At 47.1% G+C, this 13238-nt stretch overlaps 1 protein-coding gene and 1 pseudogene across 1 annotated transcript in view; one reads left to right on the forward strand and one right to left on the reverse strand.

Annotated features, from left to right (window-relative positions):
• PBX4 (PBX homeobox 4) overlaps positions 1-13238 on the reverse strand; it is a 60943-nt gene that overhangs the window by 39870 nt on the left and 7835 nt on the right. The gene's annotated exons all lie outside the window — the stretch shown is intronic.
• On the forward strand, positions 5655-6567 carry LOC116478748 (small ribosomal subunit protein uS5-like; annotated as a pseudogene).

The raw sequence follows: 13238 nt of genomic DNA on the forward strand, positions 1-13238 counted from the left end.
CTCCATCCCAAAAAAAAAAAAAAAAAAAAAATTCGCCAGGAACAGTGTCATGCACCTGTGCTCTCAGCTACTCAGGTGGGTGAGGCAGGAGAATTGCTTAAACCTGGGAGGCAGAGGTTGCAGTGAGCCAAGATTGTGCCACTGTACTCCAGCCCAGGCAATAGAGTGAGACTCTGTCTCAATAATAATAATAATAATAATAATAATAATAATAATAATATAAAGCAATATACAAATATTCAAAACATTTCCCACTATATGTAAAAGTTTAAGCAATGCAAATAACTCATCAAAAACTACGGCAAGGCATTAGTGGCTCATGTCTGTAATCTCAACACTTTGGGAGGCCAAGGCAGGAGGACCACTTGAGCCCAGAAATTTAAGATCAGCCTGGGCAACATGGTGAGACCCATTCTCTTCAAAAATTTAAAAATTAGCTGGGCGTGGTGGTATGCCTGTAGTCCTAATCCCTCGGGAGGCTGAGACAGGAGGATGGCTTGAGCCCATGAGTTAGAGGCTGTAGAGAGCGATGAACACGCCACTTTACTCCAGCCAGCATAACAGAGGCCTTGTCATTAAGAAAAAAAAAAAGACCGGAGGCAGTGGCTCATGCCTGTAATCCCAGTACTTTGAGTGGCCAAGGTGGATGGATCGCCTGAGATCAGGAGTTTGAGACCAGCCTGGCCAACATGGTGAAACCCCGTCTCTACTAAAAGTACAAAAAAGCTGGGCGTGGTGGTGCACTCCTGTAATCCCAGCTACTCGGGAGGCTGAGACAGGAGAATTGCTTGAACCAGGGAGGCAGAGGTTGCAGTGAGCTGAGATCGCACTAGTGAACTCCAGCCTGGGCGACAGAGAGAGACTCCATCTCAAAAAAAAAAAGAAAGAAAAAAAAAGAACTATGAAATGTCAAGGTCCAATGACTTGAAATCTGTGTTCACACTATGGTCCTGCAGGGGCATATCCTGGTGCATAAGCAGAAGCACCAATCATCCTCTTCCAGTGTCACTTGGCAGGTGTTTACTGAGTACCTACTATGTGCCACACACCATTCTGGCATCAGAGACACAGACAGGTGAGGTTTTTACACATGTGGCAGTTAAGAGGGAGGGAGGGAGACACCAAAAATACACACCAACAAGAAACCCATCAGCCGTGGCAGTTGCTTTGGGGCGACTGGGCTCACATGACAGTGATGGTTAGAAGGCTTTTTGGAATTTCCATGTCTCCGAGGTGACATCAAAGCTGAGATCAGAATGAGAAGGAGAAATCAACCAAGAAAAGGGCTGGAGAGAGGTATGGTTTAGGCAGAAGAAACAGCCAAGCGCAAAGGCCCTGTGAGAACACATTGGGTTCAGTACTGGCTCTTTGAGATCAGGCTGCTGAGTGTTAGGGGTGAGGGAGAGAGCTACGAGAAGTTAGAGTGGCAAGTGGAGATTGACTCTAAGGGCCTTGAAAGTCATGGGGACAACTCTGGCTTTCGCTCACTTGGGATGGGAACTGTGGTTGGCAGGATAATGGCTCCCAAAAGGGTCCACATGCTTATCCTCAGAACCCTAAATATGGTACTTTACAAAAAATGGGAAAAATAATTCTGCCAATGTAATTAAGGTTATAAGGACCTTGAGATGGAGAGATTAACCCAGATTATCTGGGGGGACCTACTGTCATCACATGACCCTTAAAGGTAGAGAACCTTTCCCAGACGTGGGCAGAGAAAGTCACGATGATGTAAGGGTTGGAGAGATACTATGTTGCTGGCCTTGATCACGGAGGAAGGGACCATGAGCAAGGAATGCAGGTGGCCTCAACAGTCTGGAAAAGGCAAGGAACCAGCCCATGGGCTCACTGGGCAACACCTTGATTTTAGCCCAGTGTGCCCATGTGGGCTTTCTGACCTATGGAAATGTAAAATCGGTGGCTCATGCCTGTAATTCTAGCATTTTGGGAGGCCAAGGCAGGCAGATCGCTGGAGCTCAGGAGTTTGAGACCAGCCTGGGCAACATGGCGAGATAATGAGCTGGGACAAGAGGCATGCGCCAACACACCTGGCTAAATTCTGTATTTGTTGTAGAGACAGGGTCTCGTTATGTTGCCCAGGCTGCGCTCAGCCAAGAGAAGAATTTCATGGAGAGAAGAGTAATCTGTGAGAAATGCTGCTGAGAGATCAAGCAGAATAAGAACCCAGAAGAGAATCTGAGGCTGGGCACGGTAGCTCATGCCTGTAATCTCAGCACTATGGGAGGCTGAGGTGGGAGGACCAGTCTGGGCAACATAGCAAGAACCTATCTCAAATAAATAAATAAATAAATAAATAAATAAATAAATAAATAAATAAATAAAGAGAATTCGGATTTAGCAACATGAAGGTCATAGGTGACTCAGCAGAGGGGAACAAGGTTGGGAGAGAATGTGGAGGTGAAGAGGAAGCGGAAGCAGCAATCACAGTCTTTGATGTTTATCATAAGGGAGATCAAACAAACATAACAGGAGCTAAAAGACAGGGTGTGTGTTAATCATGTTTTTTTCTTTTTCTTTTTGATACAGGGTCTTACTCTGTTGCCCAGGCTGGACTGCAGTGGCCATGCTGTGCCTGAACTCAAGCAATCCTCCCGCCTCAGCCTCCTGAGTAGCTGGGACTACAGGTGGTGCTACCACACCTGGCTAATTTTTAAAAAATGTTTTTGCAGAGCTGAAGTCTCACTATATTGCCCAGGCTGTTCTTAAACTCCTAGACTCAAGAGATCCCCCCACCTTGGCCCCTCAAAGTATTGGGATTATAGGCATGAGCCTGGACTATTAATTATGTTTTTTTTATCTTGCTTCGACATTCTGGGGCTTGGAGGGACTGCCCTTCCCAGGGCTAGCTTATTACTACAGACAGCAAACAACTTGCCAAAGAACATGCCATTCATATGCATATCAACCAATCAAAAGCCCACATTCCCAATCTTCTTCTTCATTTAATGCTCACACACAAAGCCAGTAATTTCCCAGCCCTAAATCACCCCAGGGCCAGGTACTGACCAACTAGAGACCACTCCTCTAGCACAGAGCCTGCCAAAATTATTTAAACTATCTAACCTAAGCTTGCTTAAACTTGTCTGCCATGCTATGCCCACTCCTTCCTGAGGAAATCATTATAAAAGTTCTGGGCCGTGCTTTCCCTCCCTCCACTGTCGCCCACTGACCCAGGTGCTTCCCCACGTGGCCCTGCCTGGCATCGTGTGCCCCCTCCACTGGAGCTGTAAGTAATAAACTTCCCTTTCAACAGGGCAGTTGTCTCCATGTTTGTCATCTTACCATATCTGATTAAAACAAATCCTGGGTACAAAGCAAGGCCAAAGGGTAAGTCAAAGGAGGTTTTTTCTCTTTTTTTTCTTTTTGAGACAGAGTCTTACTCTATTGCTCAGGCTGGAGTGCAGTGGTACAATCATGGCTCACTGTAACCTCCACCTCATGGGTTCAGGTGATTCTCCTGCCTCGGCCTCCAGAGTAGCTGGGATTACAGGTGCCCACCACCACACACAGCTAATTTTTGTATTTTTAGTAGAGATGGGGTTTTGGCATGTTGGCCAGGCTGGTCTTGAATTCCTGGCTTCAAGTGATCCACCAGCCTCAGCCTCCCAAAGTGCCAGGATTATAGGCGTGAGCCACTGCGCCCAGCCTGTTGTCTTTGACTGTTCTTAAAGATAGGAGGTACTAGCACATGTTTCTATGCCAAAAAGCCAGTCTAGAGAGAGAATTTGATAATACAAGGATAGGGTAACTGGCCAGGCGCAGTGGCTCACGCCTGTAATCCCAGCACTTTGGGAGACTGATGTGGGCAGATCACTTGAAGTCAGGAGTTCGAGACCAGCCCGGCCAACATAGTGAGACAACGTCTCTGCTAAAAATACAAAAACTAGCTGGGCATGATGGCATGTGCCTGTAATCCCAGCTACTCAGGAGGATGAGGCAGGATAATTTAATTGCTTGAACCCAGGGGGTGGAGGTTGCAGTGAGCCGAGATCATGCCACTGCATCCCAGCGAGTGAGACTCCATCTCAAAAAAAAAAAAAAAAAAAAAGAATAGGGTAGCTGGTATGTGCATGTAGCAGAACTTCTGTGAACAACTTTGATGAGGGCCGGGCACGGTGGCTCACGCTTGTAATCCTTGCACTTTGGGAGGCCGAGGTGGGCGGATCACGAGGTCAGGAGATCGAGGCCACAGTGAAACCCTGTCTCTACTAAAAATACAAAAAATTAGCCGGGTGTGGTGGCGGGCGCCTGTAGTCCCAGCTACTCGGAGAGGCTGAGGCAGGAGAATGGCGTGAACCTGGGAGGTGGAGCTTGCAGTGAGCCGAGATTGTGCCACTGCACTCCAGCCTGGGCGACAGAGCGAGACTCCGTCTAAAAAAAGAAAAAAAAAAAAAAAAACAACTTTGATGAGTACTATGCTATTAATATTTACTATTATGATGATTTTAAATCCTATAACTCTGTCATCCAAGCGTCCATTATTAAAAGATCCATTACTAAAAGCCACAGCTGAATAATGTATCTGAAAATCAATAACTTCACAACAGTAATCAGATTTGATTAACACCATGAGAGGCCGGGCACAGTGGCTCATGCCTGTAATCACAGCACTTAGGGAGGCCGAGATGGGGGGATCACTCGAGGTCAGGAGTTTGAGACCAGCCTGGCCAACATGACAAAATCCTGTCTCTCCTAAAAATGCAAAAAATTTGATGGGCATGGTGGTGTACACCTGTAATCCCAGCTACTTGCTGAGGCACAAGAATCGCTTAAACCCAGGAGGTGGAGGTTGCAGTGAGACAAGATCACATCACTGCACTCCAGTCTGGGCAACAGAGCGAGATTCCATCTCAAAAAAAAAAAAAAAAGGAATACAACTGGTGTGCAGAACTAAGATCTTTGTCTCTGAACTTCAAATATAAAATGTTTGTGGGGGATGAGATGACATATGAACTTCCGAAAATCTAAACCTGAACATTAGTCTTTCTTATTTATTTTTTATTTTTATTTTTTGAGACGGAGTCTCGCTCTGTCACCCAGGCTGGAGTGCAGTAGCGCGATCTTGGCTCACTGCAACCTCCGCCTCCCAGGTTCAAGTGATTCTCCTGCCTCAGCCTCCTGAGTAGCTGGAACTATAGGTGCATGCCACCACACCCGGCTAATTTTTTATATTTTTAGTATAGACGGTGTTTCACTGTGTTAGCCAGGATGGTCTGACCTCGTAATCCACCTGCCTCGGCCTCCCAAAGTGCTGGGATTACAGGTGTGAGCCACCATGCCCGGCCATGTTAGTCTTTCTTATAAGGTATACAGTCATTGATCACATGAGATATTCAACTTAAAATATTAAACATTTTCTTTCCATAGAAGGAGTATTAACATTAATTAAAATGGACTCTGGTTATAGCTCATCTTCTGGAAATTTAACTTTTTCTCTTTAAAAAAATATATTTTAGGGCCGGGCTCGGTAGTCCCAGCTACTCACGAGGCTGAGGCAGGAGAATGGCGTGAACCCGGGAGGCGGAGCTTGCAGCGAGCCAAGATCGCGCCACTGCACTCCAGCCTGGGTGACAGAGCGAGACTCCCTCTCAGAAAAAAAAAAAAAAATCGCTTCTTTTCCGAGAAAACACCAAATGGCGGATGACGCCGGTGCAGCGGGGGGGCCCGGAGGCCCTGGGTTGGGGGAACCGTGGTGGCTTCCGCGGAGGTTTCGGCAGTGGCATCCGGGGCTGGGGTCGCGGCCGTGGACGGGGCCGGGGCCGAGGCCGCGGAGCTCGCGGAGGCAAGGCCGAGGATAAGGAGTGGATGCCCGTCACCAAGTTGGGCCGCTTGGTCAAGGACATGAAGATCAAGTCCCTGGAGGAGATCTATCTCTTCTCCCTGCCCATTAAGGAATCAGAGATCATTGACTTTTTCCTGGGGGCCTCTCTCAAGGATGAGGTTTTGAAGATTATGCCAGTGCAGAAGCAGACCCGTGCCGGCCAGCGCACCAGGTTCAAGGCGTTTGTTGCTATCGGGGACTACAATGGCCACGTCGGTCTGGGTGTTAAGTGCTCCAAGGAGGTGGCCACTGCCATCCGTGGGGCCATCATCCTGGCCAAACTCTCCATTGTCCCCGTGCGCAGAGGCTACTGGGGGAACAAGATCGGCAAGCCCCACACTGTCCCTTGCAAGGTGACAGGCCACTGTGGCTCTGTGCTGGTGTACCTCATCCCTGCACCCAGGGACACTGGCATCGTCTCCGCACCTGTGCCTAAGAAGCTGCTCATGATGGCTGGTATCGATGACTGCTACACCTCAGCGCGAGGCTGCACTGCCACCCTGGGCAACTTCGCCAAGGCCACCTTTGATGCCATTTCTAAGACCTACAGCTACCTGACCCCGACCTCTGGAAAGAGACTGTATTTACCAAGTCTCCCTATCAGGAATTCACTGACCACCTCGTCAAGACCCACACCAGAGTCTCCGTGCAGCGGACCCAGGCTCCAGCTGTGGCTACAACATAGGGTTTTTATACAAGAAAAATAAAGTGAATTAAGCGTGAAAAAAAAAATCTATCTATCTATATATTTTAATATAAAAATAGAAGAAACCTGGGGAACATGGTGAAACCCCATCTCTATAAGAAATATAAAAAACTGTCAGACACAGTGGCTCTCGCCTGTAATCCCAGCACTTTGAGAAGCCAAGGCAGGTGGATCACGAGGTCAAAAGATCGAGATCATCCTGGTCAACGTGGTGAAACCCCGTCTCTACCAAAAATACAAAATTCAGCTGGGCATGGTGGCGTGCGCCTGTAGTCCCAGCTACTCAGGAGGCTGAGGCAGGAGAATCACTTGAGCCTGGGAGGTGAAGGTTGCAGTGAGCTGAGATCACGCCACTGCACTCCAGCCTGGTGACAGAACAAGACTCAGTCTCAAAATAATAATAATAATAATAAAACAAAAAATAAATTATCTGGGTTTGGTGGCACATGCCTGTAGTCCCAGCTACTAGGGAGGCTGAGGTGGGAGGATCGCTTGAACTCAGGAGATCAAGGCTGCAGTGAGCTGTGATCACACCACTGTACTCCAGCCTGGGTGACAGAGTGAGACACTCTCATAAATAAATAAATAAATAAAACAGACGGGTTCTCCCTATGTTGTCCAGACTCGTCTCAAACTCTTTGTCTCAAGTAATCCTCCCACTTTGGCCTCACAAAGTGTTAGGATTACAGGCGCGAGCCCCTGTTTCTGGCCTGGAAACTTAATTTTAACAATAAGAGGAAAGAAAATGAAGTTGGCTCTTCTGCTTCTGTAAAGGCTCTAGGATTTTTTTTTTTTTTTTTTTTTTACCAGTTTTCTCCTTATAAAATATTTTACTTTAGATACAGTAGAAAGCACTTTTTAACGCATACAAAGTAATTTCATAGTTTCTGTGGCTTATTATAAAAAGAAAACAAGTTCCCAAGCTTTGAGCATGTCCTTGAGCTAGCAGTGATCAAGCAGCTGCTGCAAATCAATGAGGAAAAGGGGACTGACTAGTGAGACCTTCCCCAAGGGGATGAAATCACTTACTTGGCAGACATACCCTAAGGTAACCCCCAGTGAGTCATGTCCTTATATAATCCTTTTTCCTTGAGTTCAGGAAGTACCTGTGACTTGCAATGTGCCAAAGGTGATGGTATCATCTCTACCATGGTTATGTTGTTATCTAAGACTCCACCTTAGATGACTAGAGAGTCACTCACTGGCACCAGCTGCCATGTTATGAGAGCTGGTGGCAGGAACTGCAGGCAGCCTCTAGAGCTGAGAGCAGCCTCAACTGACAGCCAGGAAGAAAGCAGGGACCTTTGTACTTCAACTGCAGGAAGTGAATTCTTCCATCAACCATGTGACATTGGGAGAGAACCCCATGCTCTGGATAGGAACATAGCCCAGCCAACACCTTGACTGTAGCCCCATGAGACCCTAAGCAGAGGACCTAGCTAAGCTGTGCCCAGAATCCTGACCCAAGGAAACTGTGAGATAATAAATATCTGCTGTTTTAAGCTGCTAGGCTTGCGGTGATTTGTTATAAAGCAATAGAGATAATGAGATAGACTGGAAGACAGAGAATGGGGACTGTGGGGAGAAAAATGGGGTTGGTGCTGGTATGTCTAACAAGTACATGACATGTTATGGCCGGGTGTGGGGGCTCATGCCCGTAATCCCAGCACTTTGGGAGGCTGAAGCGGGCGGATCACCTGAGGTCAGGAGTTCAAAACCAGCCTGGCCACCAGCCTGGCCATCACGGTGAAACCCCGTCTCTACTAAAAATACAAAAATTAGCCACGCATGGTGGCACACGCTTGTAATCCCAGCTACCTGGGAGGCTGAGGCATGACAATCACTTGAAACCAGGAGGTGGAGGTTGCAGTGAGCCAAGATCGCGCCACTGAACTCCAGCCTGGGTGACACAGCAAGACTCTGTCTCAAAACAAACAAACAAACAAAAAACACAAAAAACACAAGTATATGACATATTCTACCAAATCCACATATCTGAATTTTTTTGTTTGTTTTTGAGACAGAGTCTTGCTCTGTTGCCCAGGCTGGAGTGCAGTGGCATGATCTCAGCTCACTGCAACCTCTGTCTCCCAGGTTCAAGCAATTCTCGTGCCTCAACCTCCCGAGTAGCTGGGATTACAGGTATACGCCACCACTCCTGGCTAATTTTTCTATTTTTAGTAAAGGCGGGGTTTCATCATGTTGGCCAGACTGGTCTAGAACGCCTGACTTCAAGTGATCCACCCACCTCGGCCTCCCAAAGTGCTGGGATTATAGGCGTCAGCCACTGCACCTGGCCACATATCTGAGGTTTTTAAAATGCTAATGTTTATGCAAAAAATTCCAAAAAAAGGAAGAACAGTAAATCTTTTAAATTGACTTCCGAGGAGTCTTCTAACCTAAACAAAAATAAAAAAAGCCCAAAACCAAAATTCTGAATATCATTTTTAAACCAAGATTCAAAATCTATAGCAAAACAATTGACAGTCATATAGAAAATGCCAGAAAGTGAAAGCATAGAGCTTTCTTTATCCCCCTTCAACCTCATTTATTCAATATTTATAGGACAAACGTTTACTGTGGAAGTACCATATGCTGGTCCTTGTATAAGGGCTAAGGAACATGAAAATGAATAAAAACATAATCCACATTCGGGTATCTACCAACAGTATGTTTTAGCTGATAATTTTAGCTATAATTTACTTTCCCAAATTATGGAACAATCTGCTTTCCTCAGCAAGGTACCATTTTAAATTACTTGGGAATTTCATTTAAAGATATATTCATGGCCGGGCGCGGTGGCTCACGCTTGTAATCCCAGCACTTTGGGAGGCCGAGGCGGGCGGATAATGAGGTCAGGAGATCGAGACCACGGCGAAACCCCGTCTCTACCAAAAATACAAAAAATTAGCCGGGCGTGGTGGCGGGCGCCTGTAGTCCCAGCTACTCGTAGAGGCTGAGGCAGGAGAATGGCGTGAACCCTGGAAGCGGAGCTTGCAGTGAGCCAAGATCGCGCCACTGCACTCCAGCCTGGGTGACAGAGCAAGACTCCGTCTCAAAAAAAAAAAAAAAAAAAAAAAAGATATATTCAGAGATTTCAGTCCCTATGGAATAGCATACTTCTTGAAAAAGTCTTCCTGAAAGCAACAATGATTCTAACGCCTTAACCAAGGATACAGTAGATTATCCTTGATTATTCTCAGTTCTAGAAGGATTATTTCAGCTGACAAAAGCAGTCAGCAATATTATACATCTCCTGGAGACAAACCTAGGTACAAACAAAAATTTAGAACTTATGTTCCCTGCTCTTAAGAAGTAAAACTGCGGGCTGGGCACGGTGGCTCACGCCTATAATCCCAGCACCTTGGGAAGCCGAGGCAGGCGGATCACTTGAGGTCAGGAGATTGAGACCAGCCTGACCAATATGGTGAAACCTTGTCTCTACTAAAAATACAAAAATGAGCCAGGCTGTGCTGGCGAGCGCCTGTAATCCCAGCTACTCAGGAGGCTGAGGCAGGAGAATCGCTTGAGCCTGGGAGGTGGAGGTTGTGGTGAGCCAAGATCGTGCCACTGCACTCCAGTCTAGGCAAGTGAGACCCTGTCTCAAAAAAAAAAAAAAAAAAAAAGAAAGAAAGCTGAACTCCCACCTGGGCAACAGAGTGAGACTCCGTCTCAAAAACAGAACAAAAACAAAAACAAAACAGAACAAAACAAACCAGGACAAATACCTTAGAAAGGTCAGAATACTTTGCAAAGTACTTACACTCTACAAGTCTGGAACAAACCGCGTGCTCACTCCTTACCTGGCAAGGAGTTCAAGGCCATGCTTGGTCGGACAGCAGCTGAGGCAGGCAGTCACCCCACAGTCTCCCTTCCAAGGTCACGCCCACCACTCATGCCCTATGGAACCACAACGCATGCCTTCATGCTCCATGCCTGCCTTGCATGCATGCTTGCACCAAGCCTACAATGCCGCATCGATTTTCGTTGCCTAGGTAAAGCCTCAAGTCCAGATCTTGGCCATCTCCTCAAGGCGCCTTGTCCCCCGCCCGACTTCAGCTAGACTCCAGAGTCATGCACTCCGATTGCCCATGCTCTACAAGCTCTAGTCTTGCTGAAAGGCTAACTCCTCATTGCTCTCTCTGGTCCCCGTGTCACCGCACTCTCCGTCTGCCTCTCCAAATAATGAATCTCCTTTCAGAACTCACTGCTGCATTCCCATGCCCAGCACCAGACCTGGCACAAAATACATGTTTATTGAGTAGATGACATTTAATTTGCGAGAATGTACTTTTAAAAGTGTCCTGTAAAGCCCAAGCCTGTAAAAGTGTCCTGTAAAGCCCAAGCCTGACTGTCTGATCGCCCACGGCACCCAATCAGCTGGGCTCCTCTGAGCAGGAAGCGATGTCAGATTTCAGTGAGTTTTGTAGGATCCCTGGGAAAAGCAGAGACAGGTGGCAGGCAGTACAGCCTCAGAGTTCAATAGAGCATGCCCAAATCTCCATCCAACTACCTTCCAGTTATCGGGCCACTTGATTCCTTACCTAGAAACACAGTGAAGAGCCAGGTGCAGTAGCTCACGCCTGTAATCTCAGCACTTTGGGAGGCTGAGGTGGGCGGATCACCTGAGGTCAGGAGTTCGAGACCAGCCTGACCAACATGGAGAAACCCCGTCTCTACTAAAAATACAAAATTAGCCAAGCGTGGTGGTGCATGCCTGTACTCCCAGCTACTTAGGAGGCCAAGGCAGGAGAATCGCTTGAACCCGGGAGGTGGAAGTTGTAGTGAGCCGAGATTGCGCTATTGTACTCCAGCCTGGGCAATAACAGCAAAAATCCATATGAAAAAAAAAAAGAGCCGGGTGCAGTGACTCACACCTGTAATCCCAGCACTTTGGGAGGCCGAGGAGGGCAGATCACGAGGTCAGGAGATCGAGACCATCCTGGCTCACACGGTGAAACCCCATCCTAATAAAAATACAAAAAAATTAGCCAGGCGTGGTGGCGGGTGTCTGCAGTCCCAGCTACTCGGGAGGGTGAGGCAGGAGAATTGCTTGAACCCGGGGGGCGGAGCTTGCAGTGAGCCAAGATTGCGCCACTGCACTCCAGCCTGGGTGACACAGCGAGACTCCGTCTAAAAAAAAAAAAAAAAAAGAAAGAAAGAAAATAAAAACAAACAGTGAAAACCCGCCCACTTCCTAGGGTTCTGGGGAGGTGTAAATGAGGGAAATCCATACTGTCATCATCATCAACCACTGTGTTCTGATAGAGGCACTCGGTAACTGTCATTTAAAGGAGTGAGTGGTACTTGCTCTTTTGCGAAATTCTACATGTGGCTTTACTTTTCATTAATAAAGCTATTACAAAGGGGATTTTGCCAAGAGCCTTTTAGATAGCTTCAGGAAATTGTTTTAAAACCAACACAATTCGCCAGGCACGGTGGCTCATGTCTGTAATCCCAGCACTTTGGGAGGCTGAGACAGGCGGATCACCTGAGGTTGGGAGTTCGAAACCAGCCTGAACAACATGGAGAAACCACGTCTCTACTAAAAATACAAAATTAGCTGGGCGTGGTGGCACGTGATGGAATCCCAGCTACAAGGAAGGCTGAGGCAGGAGAATTGCTTGAACCCAGGAGGCGGAGGTTGCGATGAGCAGAGATTGTGCCATTGCACTCCAGCCTGGGTAACAAGAGTGAAACCTCATCTCAAAAAAAATTAAAAATTAAAAAAAAAGAAAAGAAAAGAAAAAAAACACCACAATTCAAGCTGGGCAAAGTGGCTCACACCTGTAATCTCAGCACTTCGGGGAATCTGAGGCAGGATGATCAATTGAGGTCAGGAGTTCAAGACCAGCCTGCCCAACATGGTGAAACCTCGTCTCAACTAAAAATACGAAAATTAGCCGGGTGTGGTGGTGCACGCTTGTAATCCTAGCTAATTAGGAGGCTGAGGCATGAGAATCACTTGAATTTGGGAGGTGGAGGTTGCAGTGAGCCGAGATTATGCCACTGCACTCCAGCCTGGGTGACAGAGCAAGACTCCGTGTCAAGCAACAACAAAAACCAACACAATTCAACTCTTAGGAAAAGTACACCAAAGACAGCAAGACTCCTCTGGCACTAGACCAAGTCAAGCTAAGCCTGCAAGCAAGCTAAGGAGAAAGACTACAAGGCACGAAGTCAACTGGCATCTAATTTATCTCTTTAGGGATACTGAAAAAGAAAATTTCAAATATGAAATCCTACTTCCCAGGTTTGGACTGATAGATCCTCTCAAGCTAATGCTATCTGGCTCTGGGAAATTCCACATCATAAATTCCCCCTAGAGCCCTTGCATTCTTTGAATGGGTGTGCGGAAGGCTGAATGCTCACTGACATGCTTTATAACTATGTATGAATATAAGGTCAGAACATACATAAGTATACATACTTTATAAGTATATATGTTCTGACCTTATATTCACTATTGCAAAAGTACCAAGCCGGCCGGGCGCGGTGGCTCACGCTTGTAATCCCAGCACTTTGGGAGGCCGAGGCGGGCGGATCACGAGGTCAGGAGATCGAGACCATGCTGAAACCCCGTCTCTACTAAAAATACAAAAAATTAGCCGGGCGTGGCGGCGGGCGCCTGTAGTCCCAGCTACTCGGAGAGGCTGAGGCAGGAGAATGGCGTGAACCCGGGAGGCGGAG

This window comes from Hylobates moloch, unplaced genomic scaffold (genome assembly GCF_009828535.3).
Source record: "Hylobates moloch isolate HMO894 unplaced genomic scaffold, HMol_V3 SCAFFOLD_12, whole genome shotgun sequence".
NCBI classification, from domain to species: Eukaryota; Metazoa; Chordata; class Mammalia; order Primates; family Hylobatidae; genus Hylobates; species Hylobates moloch.